General features: G+C 36.7%; 1 protein-coding gene across 4 annotated transcripts in view; it reads left to right on the top strand.

Annotated features, from left to right (window-relative positions):
- The window catches only part of Prkd1 (protein kinase D1), a 301,676-nt gene that overhangs the window by 44,571 nt on the left and 229,920 nt on the right, over window positions 1–27,185 (top strand). The window contains exon 1 of one of the 4 annotated variants that reach the window (XM_063246395.1): window positions 19,699–19,813. The exons of the other annotated variants lie outside the window; for them this stretch is intronic. The gene's annotated coding sequence lies outside the window, so the exon portion shown is untranslated. Of the gene's footprint in view, window positions 1–19,698; window positions 19,814–27,185 lie in introns of those variants that run through there. 4 annotated transcript variants of the gene reach the window in all.

The following is a 27,185-nucleotide window of genomic DNA, read 5'->3' as shown; positions in this document are numbered from 1 at the left end:
AGCCTATACTAAGCAGTGCTGGAGACCTCCATGGAGATGCCTCTGAGCCCATTCTGTGCTCTTAGCCCTTATTTATACCACAGCCATGGCCATCTTTGACCACATGGGTTTGATCACGTTACCTTCCTTCCTACATAAAGCCATTCTGTGAAGTCCCTTTGTAACCTACGTGAATTCCAAAGCCTTTATCATAGTTCAAGAAATTGTGTGTAAGGTGACTCTACCACTCTGTCCAGCTTCACTCAATTCTAGTCTGTCGCTTGCCCCATTGTGTTCCCACTAAACTGTCTGCCTTTCTGTGCCTGCCTGAGGCCAAGAGCTTTCTCAACAGAGATTTTGCACCAGGGACATTTGATGTGTCCTCTGGCGGGATTACCCTAGTCTTTGTTTTCCCCATGGTCAGTTCTGTTTCCTCCATCAAGTCTTATCTTAAAAATGCTCAGGTCTGTCTCCTCCTTAGAGAGTAATTAGCAGGATGGCATTTCTGGACAGTGTGAGCATCTCAAGATTGAAGTTTCTGTCTGATTAAAGAACACATGTAGTAGAATGAGTGTTTAAGAGAACCTAAGCGATGGAATATTGTGGCCCAGTTGGATTGGAAAGTTTTAAGTGGGCAGCAGTTATTAAGACACATTCTTCAGGTGGAGCTGTGGATGAGAGAGGCCAAAATCAAGTGGAGGTGATTTTGCTAGGGTTTAGAGTCTGCTGTGTTTTGGGTTTCACAAGCAATGCAACATACAAGCATCAGCTCATGTTCTCAGGTGGACTGTTCTGGTCTATGAAACAGTTAACCCCCAAATCCTACTCTAAAAACAAAGAACAGCTCAAACCCCTCCACAATATGCTTTTGTTCTTTCTTTCTTCCCTAATGATGTGGCTTAGTAACCTCCTACCTCTGCCACACACTTATCCCTTAATCACACTTAGGTTTTTCTCTGCTTTTTATCTGTCTAAATCTTGTTCATTGCATAAGCCTCAAATCCTAGCAGTCCCTGCCCATCTCTGCCTCTTTCACTGTCTCTAGCCCTACTGACCTGTGTCATCTGTTTGTCTTCTGCAGTTTATGTATCTGATGTTGTGTTCCACTGTGCTTTATCATTCCTCCCATAGATCTTATTTTTCCAGTTGGATCTGAGCATATAAAATGCATAACAGTTTCTCCTGTCTTTGTGATATCATGACCCAGTGTGGCGTGTTAGACATGGGAAGACATGGGGAGGCACTTGCTGATGGAAAGTTAAATAAGATTTTTTTTATAGACCTGATGAATAAAACCAACCACATAGTGTGTGTGAAACGTTGTAAAGTTCTAATACATAGTCAGTTATGAAACAAAAATTTTGACTACTTTGTGTATAAAATGTGCTATCTTTCATCTCAGTAGGAAACTGATGGAGAAAGATATGTTAGATCTTTCAAAGGCATTATGAGGTATCAGCTATTTTTTTTTTTTTGAGTTCTGAAACATTGGCAATGTAGTTTCTAAATTCTGTGGTTAGATCTTCATATCACTGTATCTTGTCATGTGAAATTGTCAGAGTAACCGTGTCACATGATTGAGTAATAGCACTTTTTATTCATTTTGATTTTGGGATATGCAAAGTGATAGATTTTTATGAATTAAAAGTATTGAACACAAAGCTACTTCTTTATGGTAAAAGATAAACTTTTAGCCAGGTATGGGAATACATGCTTGTAGTCTCATTTGTTGTACTTGGGAGTCTGAGGCAGGAGGTCCTGAGTTCAAGAACAGACTCGGCAATTTAGCAGGGTTGTGTCTCAAAATGTAAAAAAAGAGAAGCTCAGTGATAGAGTGCCTGCCTAGTATACATCTGGCTCTCGGCTCAGTCCCCATTACTGCCATAGTAAGATTCTTTAGTATCATATAAGTCTTAATTATCAGTGATTATTTTTGTATCCCATATGTTTAGAAGTTAATAGATATTTTTTCTTAGGAAAATATATGACTAGTACAGAACATGCTGTGATAGGTAATCTGGAGTTTAGCCAGGCAAGTGGAATTTAGGATTTCCTGCCATTGCCAGAAAGCAGCACAGAGATGTGGCAAATGGCAACACGGAAAACTAAAACATCCATAACCAGTTTGATTTCCTCATTTGCAGCATTTTAAAAACTTATTCATTCGGCAGATGTTTATTCAGTGCCTATTCTGTTATGTTGGAGGCTAGAGATAATTACAACCCGAATAAGACAAGAACAGTCATTCGCCCTTGTGATGCTTACATTATGTTCATTATGCAATTGAGCATGCAATTCTTTGGCACTTAGCTCACTTGCATTTTGTCTGTTAGTGTTGTGTGCCCTGTAAATTTTTCCTGGCTGATGGATAATAGCATATATATATATATATATATATATATATATATATATATAGTAATGTCATATATATTATAGTTTTATGTTTTTTTATAGTTAGATGTTTGGATATATGATTTGAGTCTCAGAAATACAGAAGCTGGTTAAAGATATGAAGAAGACACCCTAATTTCTTAATTCATTAAAGATGTAACTAAGGACAAATTTATGTGGGCATATAATTTCAGAATGAGACCTAGAAACAATTCAAAAGCATTCTCCAGGAAACTAGGTGAAAATTCACTGAGAAATCGGCAGGCCTGTGCTGTTTTTCTGTCATAGTTCATTTTTCCTCAGTCTCAGGTTCTTGGGTTCCTTTTTATCAAACTCATCTTTGAAATGATTACACACTACTCTGCCATAAAAAGAATAAATTTGAGTCATTTGTAAGAAAGTGGGTATGCTTTTAGACAATAATGTTAAGTGAACTAAATCAAACACATAAGCTTACAAACTACGTGATCTGTCTTATATGAGAAACTCAGAGGCTAAATAATTTAAAGGGCAAAATAAAAGAGATAATGGATAACAAGGAGAGAGGTCTATTGCAAATGGGAAGGGGCCCAAGAGATGGAGGGTGGGGTAAAGAAACAAAGAACATGATAAGAAGGATGGAGAAATGTGTCCACAGTGAGGGGGAGCATTTTGAGGTAGGTTAATGGGAATGTGGCCTTTACAGTAATAATTTTTTTAAAAAAATTCAAGCAGTCACTGTAATTCTATCACACCTTAAAACCTGAAAGCTTATTTTAAAAGAAGAAAATTATTTCTCCCCAACTAAAACTGAAACCAAAGCCAAAATAACTCACTCTGATGACTTCTCTTTCCAGTACCATCTCACTCACACTTCCTTAGTAGCAGCAGGTATTTGGAATGGCTATTCCGAGCCTTTTAAATACAAAAGTAAGTAACAATACACTGAGCATAAAGTGAGCCCAAGCTTTGGTTTTCTTTGTGCTATGAGTTCTGACAGTCTGTGTGGGAGGATGGGTGTTCACCTTGGACCACTGGCCAGAGCTGTGTTACTCCCAACGTCCTTGAAGCAGGATGTTTCTTCTTTTTAAGATCAGTGTGCATGTTTAAACAGGAAGACCTTGTAACTGAGAAAACTCTAAAATCCTAAGTGTAGGTTCTCCAGTTTGGATGTTGGAGTAACACTTAGCCTATGTAATTATTTTCTTTGAATGCATCAGAAAGGTTGCAGGATGTCTTCAGACCATCTTACAATGACAAGAATGGTAACATATTGCTAATTGGATTCGCAAATGACCAGTCATTGCCCAGCCTTGGGAAACATTTCCCAATTAATGTTATTTAATTGTTTTACTTAATTTATAAAGTAAATACTTGCTTTTTTTTTTTTTTTTTACCAGGGATAGAACTCACGACCCTGTGCTTGCCAGTCAGGCGCTTATACTACTGAGCTAAATCTCTGGCCCTCTTTTGCCTCTAGATACTCTATATTTAGATTTTAACAGTCATGTTTTACAGAAAAAAATGTTTTCATACCATTCAATTGATTGTTACCTCAAAATTATTTTAGCTGTTCTTTAGCTGTATTTCCTACAAGTAGAAAATTGCAGTTACTCTCTTGTGATTTTTGAGATCATGTTATTTTCCTTTAAATTCTCTGAAAAACTATGCATTTTACTGATGTGTGTTGGAGAAAATCGTGTATGTCAGTACATAATTCTAAATTTCTACGGATTGTACCCAATACCCACACACAAAAAAAGTAAGATTGTAGATGTTCCATGAAGCCTTGAAAATTTTAGCAAAAACAAGAGGAAGTTCACATTTTCTTTGCTACATATTTTGCTAGATACTGCACTGTCCATTAATGTGTCTTTCTCTCTTTCCCTTCTGTTGTTCTAAGTCATTTTGTGACTAGAGGAGACAAAAATACTCTTGAGGCACATCTAGCTTTCAGTGTTTGGTGATAAAAGCCAAATAGATGCTTGAAGTCTAAAGTCTGTTCTAAAACCTAGGTGGAGTGAAAGATTTGGAGAAAAATGGGCAACACATTTAAAGTAAAATTAAGTATGTCAGAAAAATGAAAATTATTTCAATAGCATAAAATTAGGATTGAAGGACACAGAGCAAGAGCATAGCAAGATACCAAGGCATAGAAACCATGGATTTTATAAAAATTGAATGAGAGAAGAAGTTATATTCTTGAACATTTATTCTGTCAAGGGAACCTTGTCCCCTCTCTTAGACTGGATCACCATTCTCCTGTACTGTCTTATGGCAGTCACTGCAGCAGCGAATATGATTATGTAGTGAAACTTTGCTGCATTACTATATGTTCATTGGTTGCTATTGCACTAGACGTCTTGCAGAGTTGGGCATGGCTGGGTGGTGCATGTCTGCCTGACGTGTTTGAAGTTCTGGATTTCATCTCTATCCTTGTAAGAAACTTTTCCTTAACTATGTAAGGAGCTTAATACATTAAAAGTAGGATGAAATAGTAAAGTTAGAATAACACAACATCAGAATAAAAAGAGTAAAAAAATTCACATTATCATGTGAGAGCCAAAAAAAAAAAAAAAAGTAAAAGAAAAAAAAAAAAACAACCAATTGAACAACTAAATAAAAACCTGACAGTTTTTATTACGTTTCCTAGATTACAAACAGACAATGGAACTGAAAACTAAGATAACTTATTTTCAGTTATGTTGATGAAGCATTACATATCTTAATTCTACTCTTCAAATATTTGCATGTATGATAACTTTTTTACCTTAGTCTCTTGAAAGACAATATGAGTAAAACTTTATATTTGCTTTATCTTTATCTTTTGTTAAAGCACAACAGAATGATACTGAAAATACACTGAAAGGGACCTTCATATAGTATGGAATAAATATATTTAATTTTTGATGCCTAAACCAGTTCTCTACTGCCAAGTATGGGTTTCATTGGGATCATTGAAAACACATACTTGAGCTATACTACAGCTGTTCAGTAAGAAATTCTCAGAGAAGAGTATCAACATAATCCAAACTGGTAAAATTTTGCTGTCTTTACCAAAGCCCCAAACTGATTTTGTTCTATGAAGCTCCCAAATGGAAATACTTAGTAAGAGTTGAAGTGAACTGTATATAACATAACATTCCTAGATATAATGTGTTAAGATTTCTCTGTGAATCAGGACACTTCTTCTTAGAGATTTCCACCTAAAACCAGCCCAGTTCCTAAGAAGTGGCTCCAATCAACATGAAATCCTCTTTTCCTCCTTTCTCTTTTCCCCAGAGTTATTACTCTGTAAAAATTACACTCCAATTAGGAAATGTTAATTGTAGTTTATTGGCCTATTGCCATTTGTAGTTTATTCTGGCTGAAAATGAATTTAATTTGGCTTTGGTTTATTTTAATAAAAATATTAAAAATGAATAATAGAAAGGAGGACTTGTTTTATTAAGATTTGACAGGCTGGTCTGTTGTTTTAGTAAATGTGGTATTATAACCAGCCTAATCACAGAGCTGACATGTAATGAGGTGTCAGTCAGATGGGAGAAAAGCTGAAAGGTTTTTGTAGTAGAATGGCCATTGTTCCTAGACTCAAATAACCCTAGTTTTAGCACAGTTTCTGTATCAAATGACCTTAGCAACATTACTCAAATTATTTAGGCTTTATTTGCTAGAATAAAGATATCTACTTGAAAGAATAAGAGATACTTTAGGGGCTAATTTAAAAATTTCAGTAGTTAAACATATAAAGTATAATTAATTGAAAAAATTGTAATATATATATGTTAGAATTATACCAGTATTCTAAGTTTAATTTTTAGAGTTGTAGCTAGAGTAATAACTCTTTGTGTCAGCCAATACTAGACAGAAACTTCTCAAGTGATATTTGAGCCAAATGAGCTAAGGTTTGAACTAGCAAAGTATTTTAAAGCACTGCTTCTTGGGTTGGGTGTAGCAATTCTAGGGATTTTGGTTGGACTTCCTGTCTTAAATTTCCACTAGGAGGTTATTGATTATTTAGCTTGCTTTGTGTTACAAACACTCCCTTCAATTGGCCATCTGAGTGACTTACTGCCATTATGATTTAGTTTGGATTTCATTCTAACAGAAAAATGTAGTCACATGTCTTTCACACAAAATTTTGATTTTGCACATTGGGTGAAACACAATGTATCATGCCAAAAAGGAAGGTTCTTGTTTTATATGTAGCAAGCGTTTTGGGGAATAGGAATCATAGTGGAAAGAATTACATTTGTCTTGGAGATTTTATGTATGTCATATTTATTCACACAAATTCTGAATAAAGTGTAGATTTTGTAAAACTATGTCTTACCCCTGCACTGTCTTGTCCTTAGTTCTCTAATAATGAAGACAGATTTGTTTAATTACATAAGGGAACGTTTTGAGTTACATAAGGAAATGTTCTGAAACCCTGCAAGTAACCTTTAGTGTACTTGGTCCAATTCGGAATGAGCTCTGATCCCTTTAGATATACATGAAAATACTAATTGTACATTGTGTTAAAGATCTTAGACTATGTTATACTTAATTATCTCCAGATGAAGAATTACATTGTCTCCTTCAATGTTTACTGCCAAGTTATGTAACTGTATTAGTAATTCATTTGTCACTGATTTTTCCTTTTAAGTTTTAAATTTTTATAATGAGATCAGTGTTATATGATGAAGCTTATTTTACTCGCTTGTGTTCAGGAGGCAGCAGAGTGACTGAATACAAAGTAGCCATTACTGCCAGGCTTTTAAGTTTTGTTTACAAGCAGCTGAGCGTTGACTATTGATGCCCTGATTTAGTTTGAGAATTACCAAACTCTTTTTTTCCCCATGGTAGTTATGGGGATTAAACTCAGGGCCCAATGATGCTATATCCCCAGCTCTTTTTTTTTTTTTTTTTTTTTTTTTTTCATTTTGAGACAGGCTCTTGCTAAATTGCTCAGTTAGGCAGGCTGGGCTCTATCTTGAGATCCTCCTGCCTCAGCCTCCCAGAGTGCTGGGATTACAAGGTATGTGCCATAACACCTGGCTTACGATGATCAAACATTTAATGTGTTTTTTCTTTTCTACTAGAGAAATGACTTGTCATCTTACAACAAATAAGCATAAGCAGTGAATCTGTTACTCTGAGAAGACTATGACCTACTTTTGCCATTGATTTAATAGTCATAGCCGTTTTATAATTAAAAGGATAATGATAACACTGGGGGCGGGTTATCAGATTTCAAATGAAGGAGACTACTATAAAATTAGAAGTAGATAGTTAAAGGGAAAGTGATTTCCAGGCATTTTTAGGTGAAATAGGCATTTCTGCCATCATTTTTGTAAATCTCTTTTTTTCTATAAAAAAGGAGTTGGGATCTTACACTTCTATCTGTATGATTTGGCTTCAGAAGCCTTTCAAAGAGAGAAGATACAGAGTTTAGGGTATGAGGGAGAAGAAGAACAAGGATATATATATATATATATATATATATATATATATATATATGTACTTTTCTATTTTTCATGCAGGTGAAAGCTCTTTGAGGGCTTGCCACTTTATGAGGAAAAAAAAATCCAGGGAAGAAGTGGAGCCAATTATAGTAAATGGATATCGTGACATGATGGGATCACTAGTGTTTCTCAGTGATCATTGCTTTGTTTGCAAGGGGATGAGCACAAGCCCAGAAAGTCTCAAGTTCTTGTGGTGCAAAACAAAAAGTATGAATCTGAATGAGGGTGGGAACCAGAGGGTTGCTCTTCAAAGTTTAGAATTTAACTTTAGAGGTCTTAGGATAGCATTTCCTAAAGAGTTTAGTCACTTTGCAGGTATTTGCTGGGCAATTCCAGTTAGCCAGTCTTTTATGTGAGATTGCACCAATGCAAAAATCAGTTTGTGTCATCATGGAGAATGTTCCAGAGGCAAAGACAGAAGATGAATTATAATATCAGCTGGTGCTGGGTGCTTAGAAAGAAGAGAAAAGTGAGCTCAGTTCAGGCAGAGAGACTATTCAGACCGCTGCTTAGACTGACTGGTCAGGAAGGTGTCTGCTTTATTTACTCCCTTATGGATCTGTTCATTTATAAGTTTAATGAAAGAAGTAGCCATTTTAAACCAGACAGATGTGGTTTCAGCTTTAGAAAGTCATGGAAATGATTTGTATAAACTTAATACTCATTTCCCTGCAAAAACATATTAGACAAATGAAGTTAAAATTCCTGGCTGGCTCACAAAAATCTCCACTGATTCATGTTACAATTTCTCTTTGGTAATAAAGATAGAAGATTGCATTCTGGTTTGTGGAGAAGAAGAAACTAAGATACATGAGTATCTTAGGAGGAAATAACTCTAACCTACACCCCTGGTGGCCAGCTTCTATGCAGACTTTTTAATGAACTCTTTTCTGTTTCTATTCTTCGATCAGAATTTCAGCACCCTAGACTTTTTCATTCTCCTCCTGTAGCCGGTTCTTCCCTAACCAAGTGCTCTGTGACATTCTGCCATGGCTTGGGTTCTTCCTGTTAACATCTAAGGACAGCATTTTGCTTAAGTGGTTGTATAATGTATAATGTGAACAGAGCCCTAAACTTAACAAAGGATTTTGAGTTTTCAAAAGAGGATGCTTCAATCACAAATTACTAGGATTTTGCCACCTATCAAAACTGAGTGCAAATAGCGTGCAGAGGATCTACTGTGGAGAGGTGGCTGCTAGACTGGGGGGGCTGGCGCTTCTTTTCCGTACTGCTCACTGAAGCATACAGACTTGCTTTTCATCTTTTTCTCTTCTCTTTAGGAAAACAAAATTCCAGACGACTACTGTCTTCTTTTAGACCTCAGGCCAGTAAATGAAGAGAGATAGAACAGAGGACATTTTTATTTTCTGCATCTTATAACATAAGCGTTTCTAAGTGAGGGGTCCTGGAGCTGGGAGTCTGGCCTGCCACTGTGGATGGGTAAAAGTGGGAATGGGAATGATGATGTTGATGACTGTTTCCTGCCCATGTAAGTATGTAGAAACCCCATTCAGCCATGCATGGCCCCGCAGGTGCACAGTACCACCACTCACAGGTGAAGGAGGCGGGCATCTCCCTGAGGTTACACAGGTAGTAAGCCCAGTTTGGATTCAAACTCAGCTTTCCTGGATCCTGAAGTTGTTTCTCTTTGCTGCCACTGTGCCAGAAATAATTTTGAGTCGTCAGAAGAGCTAGTTCTTTTTGGCCCTCAACTGTGTTAACTCATGACCCCCAAGGGGCTCTGTTGTTCTGTGTGCTGAGGTCACAGAGCAGAAAGGCTGGGAGCAAGAGTTCTGCTGGAATGGTTTTTGCGTGGAAGCTCACCTGGCTCAGAGATGTGCTCCAGTCTGTTTATGTCTTAGAGCCTTGGACGTGACAGATGCTTCTCAATGGCCTGTGTTTGGGCGCTGAGCTGGTCAGGTCAGTAACAAGGCACCTTCTCCTGTGTATTAAAAGGATTTAAAGTGGCAACCTGAACAGTTAGTTAGTGCACAGAACTGACCATCCTGTTGGTCTTCCTCAAGGTCCATGTTAGTAGGACTTACTGCTGCTGATATAGTTTTGTCTGTCATTTGCACCCTTAGGCTGTTAGTATTTCTTTCTCCATGGGTCACTTTCACTGATTGTTTACTTTGATCCTTTATAAAAACACCGAATGAGAAATCTGTGGTTTTAATGTTTTTGTTCTCCTTAGGGCCTGTGACAGATCTCTGATTGTGGTTGTATAACCAGTTATTCAGGTATTGCAACAATTGGCTGCATTGATTTTTTTTTTTTTCTTTTTTTTTTTTTGTTTTTTTGAGGGAGTTGGGGAATGAGCAGTGCTGTGCAGGTTGCTATATTGAACTGCAGAATGATCTGCTTGTCTCAAGTGAAAAACTCCTTGTAGACCTGGCAACAGGATTTGCCCTTGACTGGCAGCTAGGCTTACAGCTACTTTTTGATTTTCCAGTATTTCCTAGCTGGCTGCCTTCAACTTCCTGTGTGATGTGATGTATTAGGTGCAGTATTCTTTATATTATGCAATCTTTTATCCAGATGCACATATTTTTAGTGGAGACCGAAGCAGAAGGAATAGAATGATTCCATTTCGATGGATTTGAACAAACCATGTAAAGTGTCCTCTACTATCAAAGACAATTCTTCCACAAGTGCACTTTACCATCACCAGCAAAGCCCACAGGTATAGCAGGAAGAGCCCAGGTGCAGGAATCTAACTGACTTATGCCCCGTTCCATCTTTGCTTCTGTGTAGAAATTAAACTGATAAAATCCTTTACTTTGTGGGTGTTAGTTTTCTAGTGTAAAATTAATATTGTTGCTAAGATGGGCTGAAGGCTGTTGTTCAGGGCATACATTCTATAACCCAAGGCTGAAATAAAACAGTGTAGAAAGGTGCATTCTAAATAAAGGCTATTGCATCAGTTGTTTTGTCAGATTTTGATTCATATATTTTGATAATCTGTTATTAGATACCTAAAGGATTATCCTTATTACATCTTGTTGTGTTGACTGTTTATTACTAAATAATATCGTTCTTTGGTTCCCGTAAAAATTTTTTATTTAAAGTCTGTGTTGTCTTTGCTTTGTTTTGGTTACTATTTGCCTGGACTATTTTCCCCTATTCTTTTAATCTACTTGTGTTTTTGGATGTAAAATGAGACTCCTGTAGACAGCATGTAATTGTCTTTTTGGCCAGTTTGTGTACTTGTGATTGAAGAGTTTAATCCATTTATATTTTAAAAAGTATTCATAATTTTGGTTTTCCCTTGCTGGCACAAAATACCCAACACATACAACTTAAAGGAGGAAGGGTTTATTTTACCTCACAGTTGCAGAGGCTCAGTCCATGGTCCTGGCATGTCATGGTGGAAGGGTGTGTCAGAGGGAAGCTGCTCCATGCATAGCACCTGGCAAACAGGGCAAGCAAAGAGCCAGAGTAGAGGAAAAGACTGGTAACAGCATAACCTTTCCCAGGCCTATCCTCTTTGACATCCTTCCCTCAACTGGGTCCCACCTCCTAATTGCCAATTCACCCATGAATGGAGGTTAGTATCCTCATAATCCAATTTTGTTTCTTGAATTTGATAATTTCATTTTTTATACTGAGGTTTGCTGATTCTTACTTGTGCCCTTTGTATCTGCTTTTGAACCTCTCCAGAGTATTTATTTTTGATTATTGTATATTTGTATATTATTGTATTTGTATATTATTTGTATTTGTATATTATATTTGTATATTATTGTATTTTTGATTATTGTATATTGTATATTTGATTATTTTAGCTTCCGAATTCATCTTTTCCCTCTCCTCTGCCCTCCCCTTTCCTTTTCTTCTCTTTCTCCTGTTTTTTCTCTTCTTTCTCCTTCTCTTCCCTCCTTTTTTTCTCTCACCCTCCCTTCCCTGCCACCTCTTTTTTTCCCTCTCTCACCTGTAGATTTTTTTGTCTCTTTATTCATGCATTATTTTTTTGACCTTCTTCATATTGTACATTAGCTGTTTTTTGTGCCTATAACACAATGATTTTAAAACCTTTGTGTAATCTGTGTTTCTCAGGAACAATTCTGTTGATTTACTTTTCTTCCATATGGACATAATTTCTTATTTCTTAATATTGCTTGTGACTTTGTTGTTGAAAACTGGACATTTGAATCCGATAATGTGGCAACAATAGAAATCAGATTCTTCTTTCTCCAGTAGTTACTGGTTTTGTTATCATTTCTGTTTTTGTTGGTCTGGGCTATCTCTGTGTCAGAGATCACCCTGAAGTATAAACTTTGACTTTCTCAGGCCTTTTCTGAGTGTATACCTTTCCCTGCGTGTACTTTATAATTCTTCTTATATGTGCAATTGCTTTTAAATGTCCTAGTTTTTAATGTTTGGCTTGTAAAGATGAGCAGAGAAGAGAAGTTAGAAGGGACATAGTACTCGCTGGTGAAATTTCCTGAAAGTTTCTGCAGCTGGAAGAGGAGGTCCTTTCAACAGTGGGAAGAAATGCTACTATGGCCATAGAATTTGCATTTCTTTGATTAGAAGCAGTAATCAATAATCAGAGCATAGATCCGTACATTTACAATGGGGTCCTTTGTACTGTTTTGGCTCTCATCTGGAATCTGCAGTTTTTTCAGGAACAGACTGATAGGTACCTAACACAGGCCCAGGGTTGGGGAATGAGTAGTTGGTACCAGGGTAAGATTTTAAATAAGACAAAATAAGTTACACTTGATTGTCCAGGATTTCTGCAGATTGCTGAAATTCTTCAACAGACTTCCAAGTTCCAAAATAATTATACTGGACATATATCCTAAGTGAGGAGATATATTCCAGGTGTTTATAGGCTACCATCTTCTCAGAATATGTGTGTGAGTATGTGTGTGTGTAGGTAGTGTTGAAGATCAATGAAGTGGCTACTGTATCATAAAGACACCTCATTCTCCTTAACGGACATGCAGTTAGAGTCTAGAAAGACCTTCAAAGTGAGCAGCAGAAGCATGAATCCTATACTGGGCAGCTGTGATTCAAAAGATTGTGATTGCCTGATTCCTAAATCCTCTTCTTTATTACTTAAAATGTATTACAAGAATGCCTGAAAGAATAGCTAATACTTTGTAGAGTTTATAAACGAACTTTAAGAACTATTGGTCATTGTTTGATTGTTTTATAATTTTTTATTATTTTCCCTTGCTTTTTTGTGCTTGGTAATTAATGTTCCTTTTAGATCACAATTATCGTGTATTTCCCTTCATATTTGCTTGTGATATTTTGGAAAATAACCTAGACTCTTCACATACTTGTGGCTACCAAAAAAACCTCATAGTTGTAAAAGACCAAATTTGTTTAGAAAAGATCACTTGAGTTTTAAATCTCAACTCTCTGGCTTAACCACCTGTGTGGTTAGTTTGGCATTTATGGATTTTATTTTTTCCATTTATACAGTGCTTCAACTACTGATTGTAATTAGTGCAGTAATGCAATGTGCTTGGAGCAAGTCTTGAAACAGTGTTGAGAATCAAGACAGATTTGGTTAGTTAGGATTTGGCTGGCACATTTTTGCTTGGGAATGTCTGGAAAAAGACAGTCAAACTAAATACAGCCTGTCTGCAGTACAGGTGCCATTGGAACCATAGTGGTGAGTACATGGTCCAAAGTGGCCCAATTAGATAATCATTTCTAGAGATTTGGGTGCAAGTCCTGCAATTGGTTTCTGTGTGCAGGGGGAACTAGGTAAAGATTAAGATTTGGGAGCTGAGGAGAACATGGCAGACAGATAACCGCAGCCACGGAGGCTGTCTGAGATTGCCAGCTTAGAATCCAGGAATGGTGCGGAGTGAGGAGTCTTAAGCAAGGGGAGATATACCCTGCCGACCCAGAATGAACTAAGCTGAGAGGAACCAACTGGAAATGCAATCTTGATGCTATAACAGGAACAGATAAAACCTCAGTGTGGAAACTTGAACCTGCTCCTCTATAAGCCGCGATTTTAATTTCCTGCTGCCGCTGCTGCATTCCAGTCGGCACAGCAGGGTGAGAGACGCATGAAAGCTCTGAGAGCAGGAATCTGCGAACCAAATGGAGTTGAGAGCAGGACTGGTGGGGAGCCCTATAGCAACCTGTGGTGAGTGAGAGGGGGGACCCTTTCATAGACTAGGAGGCTCCAACAGAGGATATTCTGGAACCGGGTAGACTAGCTGGAACAGGATGCTGTAGTGACTTTAGTCACATATTCCCCTCTCAAGCAGGATTGGTGGGGAGCCCTTGGCTGGGGTGACACAGCGGATTAAGATCCAGTAGGCTAGGCCAAACCAGGTCCCAGCACCTGGCGGTGCACCCTAACAGTGAAGCTTTGTGTAGGTTGACCTGGAGGGGTGGCCCAGCAGAGGCTGCCCAGGTCTGTGTCTCCCTAGCACACTGCAGTGGGTGGGAACACCTAGCTGGCAGATTCAAACAAACTGTAACAGACAAAGAGAAAAAAAAAAAAAAAAAACTGGGCCTCCTATATACACTTGTATGGAAGGAACAAAAAGTATGGGAAGAGAGAGCAATAAGAAAGGGTCCTCAGTCCCCAATCCTGAGAACAGTGATCCAGGAAAGGTAAATGCAAAGGAGAATGAGGACAGAAAACATGAAATATCAGACACAGCACCAATAGACATAAAGCGATATCTCTGGAGCCTCATAAAGAGTTCAAAAATGAAGTATTTAATGAAATAAAGCAAGATATAAGTAGAATATTTAGAGAAATGCCAAGCACCACCCAAGAAAAAACAGATGGTGGAATGGAAGAACAGAAAAAAAGGGGAGAATTGTTTGATGGAGAAAATACAGAAAACATAGAATATGTGAAGCAGGTTTAAAGAGATTACCAGGGGGGCTGGAGGTTTAGCTCAGCGGCATAAGCACCTGCTTTGCAAGCAGGTGGTCATGAGTTCAATCCCCGGTACCGAAAAAAATGAAAAAGACCAAAAAAAAAAAAAAAAAAAAAAAAAAAAGAGAGAGAGAGATTACCAGCAAACTAAAAACTCTATTGAAAGCTGGTATAACAGCTTAAAAGAAACTAAGGAAAGACTATCTGAACTGGAAGACAGATTTGTAAGGTGGGAGCATGAAATGAAAAACTTCTTAAAAATAACAAGAAAACAAACAGCAATAATACAAAGACTAGAAGATGATAAGAGGATCTATAACTTAAGAACATAAAAGAAGAAGTAGGGACACAAACAAATGAACTACAAAAGCTATTCACTGGAAATTTCTCCTGAAAATAATCCAGGAGAATTTCCCTTATTTAGCAAAAGGTAAAGATACTCAGATGTATGAGGCATACAGGACCGCAGCTACCTACAACGCAAACAGAGCTACACCCAGGCATATAATAATCAAAATTCCAGAAATCCAATATAAGAACAGAATATTAAAAGCCATCAGAGACAAGAAACAGATCACTTACAAGGGAACACCCATCAGAATTACAGCAGACTTCTCGGCACAAACCATCAAATCACGAAGAGCGTGGGGGGAAATAATTCAAGTTTTGAAAGATAATAACCTCCAGCCAAGACTGATATATCCTGCACAACTGTCCCTGGAAATTGATGAAATAATAAAGTGCTTCCAGGATAAAGAGGAACTAGAGGAATTTGCAACCACCAATTCAACTCTACAGAGATTACTGCAGGATATTCTAAAAAAAAGGAAAAATACCAAGATTCCAGAAATAGTGGCAGGGAGGCCACAATGAATGGAGCAGAAAGAGAAATGAAGAAGACAAACTGACAACAAACGACAGAAAAAGAGCTCAACAGAAATGAGGCGGAGAAGACTGGATGGCAGGAACAGCTATTTTGGAGAAAACAAGACATCATAATAGCTAGTGCTGATTTAGTATCATCTTGTTTTGAAGTCCCATCAAGCTTTTATTCTTGTGTCTCCATCGGTCTTAACAGGTTGTATCTTATTGGATTTTATTATATGTGATAATATAAACAAAAACTTTTATAGACGAGGAAATTATACAGAAACCATTGTTCATTTTCTGTTAGTTGATTCTGAATACCTTGTAATACTGTCATTCTCTTGAATGGCTTTACATTGTCTTGATATGTTTGGTGCTACAGTATATGAAGTTACACTCAAAGATTTCAAGGAAAGAGACATTATGGTAACTATTATGTTGGGATTATCTTGTGGTGAAACTCTATTTTGCTTAAATGGTTATGTTTTGACCTGCACTGTTTTGTGGTTATGCCCTGTTTCATCTCAATCTCCTTTTTTATTATTTATTTTTTCATTTTTATCCTTTTAATTAAGGGAAACAAAAATATCAGGATATATTATAGTAACCCACTTTGATTTCCTATTAACTTGATTGAAACTCTGTATTGCTCTCACCATCTTGTTGTGACTGATTTTACTCTATTCTGTTATGCTTGATAGTACCAAGTTTGAAAGTATAGGCAACAACTATGACGACAATAAGATTCATTGTGACGCCCATTCTGGTTGGCTGTTACCTTCTTTTGAAGTCCTCTAATGTCTCCAATGTTTTGTTTTATTGGTTTTGTTCTTTACTGTTTTGTTTTATTTTGTTATAACTGGTGATATAGGCAATTCTTTTTAAGGTAGCAAGAGGCATTGTAGTAACCATTGTTGATCACCTTGTATTTTGTTTTTACAGTATGTATTATGTCCATCCTTTTGATTTGACTGACTCTGTCCTGTTATGTCACATTTGGTTTTACTCTCTTCAAAAAAAAGTAATAAGAACTGTGGGAGTAATAAACCCAAAATGTGTAATTGTCATTGTACAAAAGAGAGGAAAAGAAAGTGCTCTAAAGGACATAATTGCATGTATATTTAAGTGTATAAGATAGATAACTATATTACTGAGTTTTGTTGGATCATTGAACAGAACTGTTTACAGTCTCACTGTTTGAATGTCTACTCTGTATGCTTTAATTTTGTAACTTGAACAACTATTTCTAAGATGACAATATGTAATCTATTAATTAGTGATTTCTCACTGTTTATTTTTTCTGAAATTCTGTATAACTTGTCCCCTTTTTCTGGTTTTTTTTTTTCTTTTTTCTCCTTAAATAAAATTAAAAAAAAAATTGGAAGCTGCTAAATGGCCACCTTCATCCGTCGTAAGGTTCCATTAACATTGATATCGTGCCTGGTTCCTTCACTTCTGTCATATTTTTAGTCCATCATCAAGGACTTTTAGCTCTGCTTTTACAGTGTTCTTTGTCTACTGCTCTTCACCTGCCATTGTACCTGAGAGCTAGTTTCTCTGCTTCTGTCTTTCTGCAGTTTCTTTTCCCTTTCCTCATTACAGTGATCCTTCTTGCTCCACTATAAAAATTACCAGTGTCAGTTTCCCATCTCACACTGAGTAAAATTCAGAAATCCTTATCATAGGCCACTAGGTCATGTGTCATCCATTCCTTGTCCACCTCTGTCACCTGTGACTTTCTTGTCTGTCCCTTCCAGAATTGGTGCTTAGTATTCTAGCATATAGGGCTCAGGGCTTTGGCATACCCCGAGCCCTCGGCTTAGAATGCCTTCCTGTGGATATTTATGTGAGCCCCTGTCTCCTTCCTGCTAGAGTTGTATATAAATATCACCTCTCCAGTGAGACCTGCCCTGACCAGATTCAAAATTTCTTCCCCTCATGCTTTACTTTTCCTTGGAGCAATTGTATTTTGTAATTTTTAAAAATTCCTAGATTGTTTTCATTGTTTTGTTTTGTTTTGTTTGATTTTACTATGTCTGATGGTGTGGGCAGTTATTTTGAAGATAACAAGATACATTATGGAGGCCATTGTTGATTTCCTATTATCTTGTTTTAAAGCCCTGTATCGCTGTCATTGTTTTGTTTTGGTTGACTTTATTTTGTTTGGTTTTATTCTCTTTAAAATAAACAAAATTCTCCCGTAATAAAATTTCTCCCTTAATAAAATTTCTCTTTGACCTGCATTAATAAATACAACCAAGAATGTTCACCAGTTGGATATTGAAAACAAAACTTTGTTGGTCGGCTGTAAAGCAAATATATAGTATTTTCCCTTTATTTTCGGATTCTTTTTTTTTTTTTTTTTTTTTTTTTTTTGGTACCAGGATTGAACTCATGACCTTGTGCCAGGCAGACATTTAAGCTACTGAGCTAAATCCCCAGCCCTTTTTCCTTTATTTTGAGGTGATATTTGTTTTGCATTTTATTACCTAACATCAAGTTACTAGTTGCAGGTGAAACCTATATGTCATACAGAAGAAAAAGCTTTTATTAAGTAGATCCATCAATATCCTATTATGGATTATAAACTTTCAGCAAGGTATGTGGCCTGCAGTTATTTGGATGGGCCTGAAGTTGATCAGGTTAAGCAGTACACATTCTTATCAAAAATCTAATAATAAATGTATCATTTGTTATTTGTAAGTATTCTTTTCTCAGCTGGGTAGAGAATTTTGCTGATTACTCTTTTACTTCAGAGAAACTAGGATTTCTTAGACTTTATTTCCATTGTCTAATAAGTTATAAGTTAAACTATAAATAATGTGTAGATAGAAGCTTTGATTTTTTCAATTATTTTACTTTTATTGACAGTAAAATATGCTCATGTGTAAAATGTGATGGATTTGCCATGTCATAAAATCAAAATTGTATGTCACTTACATTTACTCATATTTTTAGTATTTCTCACTTATTTTGCTTCTGTTGTTTCAAGTTCATAGTTTATGTAAGTAATTGCCAAATATTGAACTTTAATGGAAAATATAACTATGCAACTCTTTAAAAGAGTGTGTTTTATAACCTTCTTAGGTTATCTGAGAATATATTAAACAAGCGTAGTTTTTATATCTATATTTATGACAGGCATTTAATTAACTTCTAAATAATCTATGTTTTCCTCTTTGACTTTAAACTTTTATTTCTTTCTAGCCCACTTATGTTTTGTTATCACTTAACTTTTTGTATCTTAAGAAAATATTAACTTTGTTTGAGTTAAAATATTACCATGTTTTGTAGAAAATCTGGAGAACACAGACTCTTTGTGGCAGAGACTACTAGGTGCCTTTCTAATTTAGTCTTCTTTTCTTCATTAATTAAGAAAAACAGCAGCAAAAACAAGAATTAGATTGGCATGCATCCACACGTGTAAAGACCGTTTTCCTTGCTGTGCTGCAGGAGACTATATTCTAGCCAGAAATGTGGTTTTTAATGGAAAATCATCTGAACAGACAGAAAGTCTCTTTCTTCTCTCCCTTTTGCTTCATCTTGTTGACTAGAATGGATAGCTGATGGCCAAATCTTCACCTCTGTATTGGTCCATGAGAGCAGAGTAATGTAACTTTGTGAAATCTTCTGGGCTGCCATCTCCACATCAGTTTTTTGAAAGAGTGAGAAAAATAAACTTTTATGCTGCTTAAACTGTGGTTATTTGCAGACGATCCTAATATCCTTCTATAAAAGTAGAGAGGCTGTTTTTAATTTCTTCAGTCTTTACCCATGTCTATCTGATAAACATATGAGGTATGATCAAAATTTACAGTGAATTCTTAAGTTTATTACAGTAAAAGACACCATCTCTTTTATAATATCCCAAGCCTCTACCCTGCTTTGAACAGATTTACTCCATTGTTCTTGGCACTTTGAAGTGGTTCTGGAAGTCCTCTTTATAAGTGTCTGTAAGAAGTATGATAAAAACTTGGCAGATGCTGCTACTGAGTTCTGACCAAAGGAAAGGCAGGCTCATAAAAACAGTAGGGTGTGTCCTCATCCACCTTATTCACTGGATCTGGAACCAGCATCTTCTCACTCTTCCACAGTGTCAAACTGACCACGAAAGGTAAACATTATGAATGCATTCAGAACACTCACGCAGCTATGAGAGTGCAACTAAAGACACTCACAGAAGAGGACTTCTGCAACATCTTCAGAAAGTGGCAGGAACAGTGGGGTAAGTGTGGGTAAAATGAGGGGGGATATTTTGAAGAGGATTCATGGTAGTATACTTTTTATTGTATTAATCTTTAAAAAAATTTGAACCTTCACCAATCTGTTGAACATACTGTGTGCAAGTGTGTATCATACCAGAAACCCATAAAGAACTGAAGCCAAGTTACTTATGATGATACATATAATCAAAATACATAATCATTATTTATATAATCATTATATATATCACTTTATATATATATTATCTATTTAAAAACTTAGATCAGACTACTACTTTCTGAGTTAAATGGTGCCACAAATCCTATTAAAACATGGCATATGCAACTAACTCACTTTCTTTCAATAAAAGTCCCCTGGCTTTGCCTCACTTCCAGGCTCTCCTGGTCCCTTGCAGTTGCCTCTGACGTAGCAGTTGTTTTCCTAGTATAATTACTGATATTCTTCCATGTTCCCCTCACTTGATTTTGAGCAAGATCTAGAGGTTGGTTTGGTTACCAGTTGAATACTTGCTTTACTTTCTTATTGTGGCCTCTGCACATAACAGTTCTATCTAAGCTTATATTTCCTTATGTGAAAAATAGGTAGGTTTTTCTCATTCTTAATAAATTAACAATAAATGAAGTGACAATTATGCATTAGTACAGAACTAACCAAAGCTTGACTGTTAATAAATAATCTATTGCTTTTAAGTGTTTGCTCAAATAACCTGTCCTGAAACTGTACTTAAACTGTCAACAGATTCCGCCTGTTACTGTTAATTCTACTTACTTTATTTTGTCTATAGCATTTGCCATTTTCTAACATGCTGTGTGGTTCAGTTATTTATTATTAAATCAATCAGGTGTCTCATTTCCCACCAGAATGGAAGCTTCAGTGAAGCCAGGGATGATTGCAGTATCTGTTGTGGCTCAACAGAGTTCTCCCAGTTCATAGAAGAGATCTTGACATATTAATATCTGTGGAAAAACTTTGAATGATAAAATGTTTGAGGAGCAATTTACAATTTTCTCACTAATGTTGATTTAGAGACTCTCTGAAAAGTAGCTACAATTTTCCAGATTCCAGAAGACCCCTTTTAGTCGTGTGTGCTGTTCTTTGTCAGGATGTGTTGCTGATTTATTTGGAGCCTCTAGTTTGCACTTTGCACTTCCCTTCTATGTGAGATTCTGGGGGCAACCATCACAGAGTACCACAGATTAGGCAGTTTAAGCAACAGAAATTTATTTTCTGATGGTCTTGGAGATCAGCAGTTCAAGATCAAGTGTCAGCAGGGTTGGTTTCTTCTGAGGACCTCTGTCTTTGGCTTGTAGATGGGCATTATTATTGTTTCTGTATCTTCACATGTGCTTTCCTGTGAGCTTCTGGTTTATAAACTTTTCTTCTTACAAGTAGTATTGAATTATGACCTACACATAACCTTATTTACCTCAATTACTTTTTAAAGGAACTATCTCCAAATATAGTTACAGTCAGTAGTAGTAAGAGTTAAGAGCTCATATGAATGTAAGAATTCACAATTCAGTCGTTAGCTTGTTCTGTTTCTGTGAATAGTTCTTTCTCTAAGCCGCTTGGTGGGTTAGACTTTTCCCTTTTCCTATTTGGAAAGTGTCTTTTTGATGACCTTTTCTCCAGACTTTCATTTTTTTGCTTGTTCCTTCCTTTTTGCTATGTCTCTCTCCATATGTAACACTCTTTCCAATCCATACTTCTAAGAATTTTTCAGGAAAAGAGATTCCAAAGGAAAGACTTCTTTCTTGCCTGACCTAGAGTCTTGTAGACCTATTACTTTGGTTTGGTTTTGGAAGATAAAGTGGATCAGAGATGGGCAATTGGTATACTGGAAAGGGTTATTATGTTATATGTTCAAAGAATGACTTCTAGGGAACGTAACAGGATGTTCATACCCAAACTGCAAGGTCTCTAAATGGCTAAACAGTAAAAGAGAATTATAAGGAGAAGCTGGCAAATCCACAATGAAAATAAATATGTTGTTAACATATTTTGTAGATTGGTATATCAAGTCAGTGTTTCTCACATGTGGCATTTTAGCATGTAACACGGTCACTTAGTTTACTAGGTTCTGATTTCAGGTCTGTGAAGGAAGTTTTAGGATTTACATTTTCAGCAGTTTCCCAGGTGACTGTGATTCTGCTGGCTTGGATATCTTGCTTTGAGAAACATTAGATTAAACTAGCAAAAATTAGAAATTACTCAAGACATAGAAGATCTTAACAATTAAACAACTTGTCATAATCACAGATAGTTAGATATGTGACTAACTAGATATGTGACTAACCAACAGTTAGATAGTAACCCATATATATATTCAGTAATTCAGTTGATATTTGCAAAGTAGGCCAAGTATTGTGGCACAAAGCCACGTCAATAAGTACTAAGCTTTGGTTTGATATAGATAACATTTGTGATTATTATGTAAGTGAATGAAAAATCAATAAGAAAAAACAGCCATTTATATGTCTAGAAATTATTTTAACAAAACTGATTCTGGCTAAGTAATTTCATGGTGAGGTTATGTGAGCCCTCGAATCTACCTGTAATTTTTAATTTCTTAATAAATAAGAGATGTGAAGTATATATAGCACAATGTTAAGAATGGAAAAGTAGGATGGTGATTCCATAGATATTTATTTTACTATATTCTATATTTTTTACTTCATATATTTAAAATTCTTTTTAATGAGATGATTTAGAACATTGTACATATGTATGCAAATTTTATATGGGAGGGTAAAATATAGGCAATATTTTATATGTAAGAACTCAGAAAATTTACCACCTACTAGAGCGGTCTAACAATTATGAAATGAGGAAAACAATCTTTTCAACTACTCTCTGCTTATGAAAACTAGTATGAGTGCAAATGGAGTTTATTCTCTGCAGTTTTGTACTTTGCTGGGAAATCCCGTGTCTTGCTTTCTTCTATCTAATTGCCAAGACAAAATGCCCAAAACCTAAAGTTAAAGAGGGAAAGGTTTATTTAGCTCATAGTTGTAGAGATTTCAATCTGTAATCAAGACAGGGTGGCATGGGGAAAGGGGCAATACTTCAAGGTGGGAGAAAACAGCAAAAGCAACAAGAGCCAAAGTGGGCAAGAGCGAGCCTCTTTTCCTCTCTTATATTTTAAGTAGCTTACCTAGTGGTATAGCACTCATACCATCTCCCTGCTATCCTCTTGCACCAAATGAAGATGTTTACAAAGTGAAAAACAGCCTCCTGCTAAGTCACTTAAATTTCTAAGCTTGTTAAGTTGATACAGTGTATCAACCATTACAATTCACCCCTTGTCAATTTGGAAACCAGACACATTTCTTTAAAATGGTTTTCAGATGCAAAGCTATGCTTATTATCATCTCGCCACTAAAACATTATAAAACTGATTTAACAATTCTCTAGAACCAGCAATAAGTCCACCAATATTATATTATATTATATCATATCATATTATATTATATTATATTATAACCATAACATTCCTTCTTGGCCTTCCAAAGATTCACGCACATCCCTTTATGCAAAAGATATTTAGTTCGTCTCTAACAGTTGTCAGAGTCATAAGTTTCATCATTGCTGAAAAGTCTAAGGCCCAAGTTTCCTCAGAAATGTAAGGCAAATTCTTAACTACAAACCCCTGTACAAATGAAAAGTTAAAAACTTCCAACATTCAATGGTGCAGATAAACATTTTCATTCCAAAAGGTACAAGCAATGAAAGGATTGGGATCAAAGCAAGTCCAAAATCCACCAGGGCAAACATTAAGTCTTGTAGTTCCATTTGAAGCATCTGAAGGAATCTGGCAAGATGTGAACTCCAAAGAGCGTGAGTGGCTCCAACCCTGCAGCACTCCCAGTGGTTGTAGCTCCCATAGCTTCTCTCTTGGGCCTCCTCCGCTCCTTCTTGCTAGTTTCCTCAGATGATCCATGTTCCTGGATTTTCCAAACTTCTGGAGTGTCCATTGCACCTTTGACTTCACCCTCAGGGTCACACACTGCCCTCTCTGGGCACACTGTCTGGTCGCCCAGGCTTTCTAAAATCTGAGTGGAATCCTTTTTAACCTCAGAACTCTTGTATTCTGTATATGCCTATAACCAGTGCCACATGCATGAGGCCAAGGTCCACTGCCAACTGGAGCAATAGCTAGGCTTTCCTCTCTCTTTGCTATAGGGGTCAGGTGCCTGGATCAATGGGCATTCTGAATCCAATTCTGAGGAACACATTTTCTCTGTTGCTGCGTTGTGGAGCATGGTCCTCTGTGGTTTTCTCCTCAAAGCAAAGGCTTTCACTTTTGCAGTTTTGAGGCTGAAAGGGGTGGTGATTTGCTGCATCTTGTGATGCCTTCAGGTGATCTTTTATATTTTCATTCCTTATCAGCAGTTGAGTTCCCCTGTTCTCTGTGTTTGCAGCCCATATATTAACTGGAGCTTCCTTTCTGGTGAAACACAACATTTTAAGTCATCCTTCTAGGCTCTGTGCTCTTGATTTGCAATATAAATCTGGCTAAAAGCCCTTAAAATAATAACCATGCCACCACTTCAACATCAGGCTGCCTTGAAATTTCTTGTGCCAGATTAATTAGTTCATCACCGTTAATCTCTGTTTCAGGCAAAGTCTCTACAATGCAGACAAACTTTTTTGCCAAACCATAATATACATCATCTGGAGTCCAACAGCCAATATAGTCTTTCCTAGCAGAAACCTCCAGAGCCTGGTCTTTACCTGTTTTCTGGTCTTCTGAGTTCTGATCAGAATCTTCCATACAGAACAGGCTAAGGCCTTCTAGCTCTAGTATTTCAGGTGTCATCTCTGGACTTTTCCAACCTCTTCCCACAAACTATTCCCAAAGGCTCTTGAATGACTTGGTCAGGTATAGTCACTGCAATGACCACTTCTGTGGTACCAAATTCTGTCTTGGTTACTTTTCTCTTGTTACTGGGACAAAATGCCTGACATCTGAAGTTAAAGAGGGAAAGGTTTATTAATTTACAATTTGTGGAAATTTCAGTCCATAATCAATTGGCTCTAAGGCAGGATGGCATGGCTTGGGGCAATAGTTCAAGGTGGTAGAAAATAGCAAAAGCAATAAGAACCAAATAGAGCAAGAGCAAGGCTCTTTTTCTCCCTTAAATTATAAGCAGCCTATCCCCTTGCTGGCCTGTCGGTGTAGAACTCACCCTTCTCCACGCCTCCTCTTACACAGGATGAGGATGTTTCCAAAGCAGGGACCCTGGCCCCTTGCTGAGTTACTTAGTTTAAACTTCTTAAGTTGACACAGTATATCACCCATTACACCTATATAGCTTTTAAAAGCCTGCAACAATGAAGCAACAAACAGTATTTCCTGAAAATTGACTTACTGATGAGGTAAATCTGGTGTACCCAAAATTAATCAGAAAAGTTTCTTGCTGCAGTACTTGAAATTCAGCCAGTATTTCTAATGTACAGGTGTATAATATTATAATTGTATGTATCACAATAATTACAATTAGTAGAACAATCTTACTGATGATTGAGAATCAGTGTTTTAGTGATGATTATTCACACCAATATCCATTACTGTATGTATTACTGTAATTAATGATAGTACTTTACATTTGATTTTACTTATATAGAGCTTAGATATAAAACATAGATCTTAATGCATTTATACCTGAAAAATCCATAGATTATAAGTGCCCATTAAAAATAAGCCTTTTATGCTACTATATTTTATCATAATTTATCTTTCTTGAAATAGGTTTTTAGTTACTCAAGGTTTTATAGAAATGAATTTGATTACCTATTTTATAATGATAAATATTAAACTTTTCTAAATATACATAAGAATAAACTTCCTTAACCTTAATGGCTAATATTTATTAGGAAAACCGTTGATTGAAAATGCAGTGGTTTATGTATTATGAACCCAATTATATTTTTTAAGGCAGAACAATCATGTATTTCACATTTCAACAAAGCAGGGAAACTGAAACTTAGTGTTTGTTTTTATTATTTTTGTTTTTGTATGAGTTGTGGAAATGATCTTATTTTGAATTCTTTAAAAAAAAAAAAAACTATGAAAAAGAAGAATTCTTAGTTGCTGTTGTGATTTGTGTCTAGATGTTCCCCCCAAGGCCTCATGCAGTCACAGGGATTTTCCATAGGTGGCAGAATCTAAAGTGTGTGGTGATGAGATTGAGGGTGTGTGCATACTAAGTCAGTCCACTGATTGGTTTCGCACCACCCTCATCCTGGTAGTCTGGATGAGATAAAAGGGACAGAAAGAATCTTGTCTTCTTGTTGCTTTTGATGTTTTGTGGGCATTATGAGCTGTTCTCTTTGGTTATGCCCCTCTGCCAAGCCACCTTGCCTTGGAGCCAGTCATTTAGGGACTGAAACCTCTATGAAGTGTTAGTGAAATAAACCTTTCCTCCTTTAACTCTGAGTGCTGGGCACTTTGTCTAAGCAATAAGAAAATTAACTAAGACAGTTGCCTTTCATTTCGTTTACATTTAGTACATTATTTGGAATTATGGTATGGAAGTTCATGATCACATTTTTTCTTTCAGTTTTTAGGGTCATTTAAAGTGTTAATACAGTCAGGGTTACTGTGCAAGGAACTAAACAGAACTGTTAATTGTTTTAACTGTTCTCACCAGGCACTAAGCCGGCCACTCTAGTGATAGGGGACAGAGTGTGACTTTACTATGGATCTGGTGGTACTTCATGGATCGTGTGGTCTGCTGTTTCTTCCAGTAACTTCCTTCCGGCTTCATTTACTCGTAATCCTGTCTGTCTGACTCAGTTCTGGCCTTCCCGCCCATTAGCCTTGGCCCTGGACCAGACATTTTCCATCGCGAGTCTCAGGGGACCTTCATGATTCCTGCCTGATCTCTTGCCTAAAGACTGGATCCTCTGAAGAGACTGGTCTTTTTCTCAGAAGCTGCTTCAGGAGCTCTGCGTTTCTCATGGCCTCTCCCTGTGGGTGAGGAAGGGGTGTTGGCAAAACTTTTTGACAAAGACTGGGCCTAGATTCTTGTGACGTAGTGGCTCAGAAGCTGTGGATGTGACTGCCTGCTCACATGAGCTGTTACTGCTCAGCTTCCTTAGTTATTTAAGTCAATAATGGTAGGAAACAGAATAGGAAATGTAAAGTATTATTAGTGTCCACCAGCATAACCAAGATGCTAAGTAAAAGCAGTGAAGAATTTGGAGCTTCTCATTTTCTTTCCTGCTCCACTATCTCTACAAATTACTTTTATTTTTCTTAGTGCTTTGCAATAACATTCATAGCAAGAGTATGTAATACAATTTTAACAAAACTTGTTAGTTCGTGTTCCTACGTTTGTCTGTATTTTTTTGTCTGAGGTCTTCATTTC

The sequence above is a fragment of the Cavia porcellus genome, unplaced genomic scaffold, assembly GCF_034190915.1.
Source record: "Cavia porcellus strain 051 isolate PalLab524CR breed Dunkin Hartley unplaced genomic scaffold, mCavPor4.1 scaffold_1, whole genome shotgun sequence".
Lineage (NCBI taxonomy): Eukaryota > Metazoa > Chordata > Mammalia > Rodentia > Caviidae > Cavia > Cavia porcellus.
Note: the sequence above shows the minus strand (reverse complement) of the source record. Positions and strands in the feature narration are given on the sequence as shown.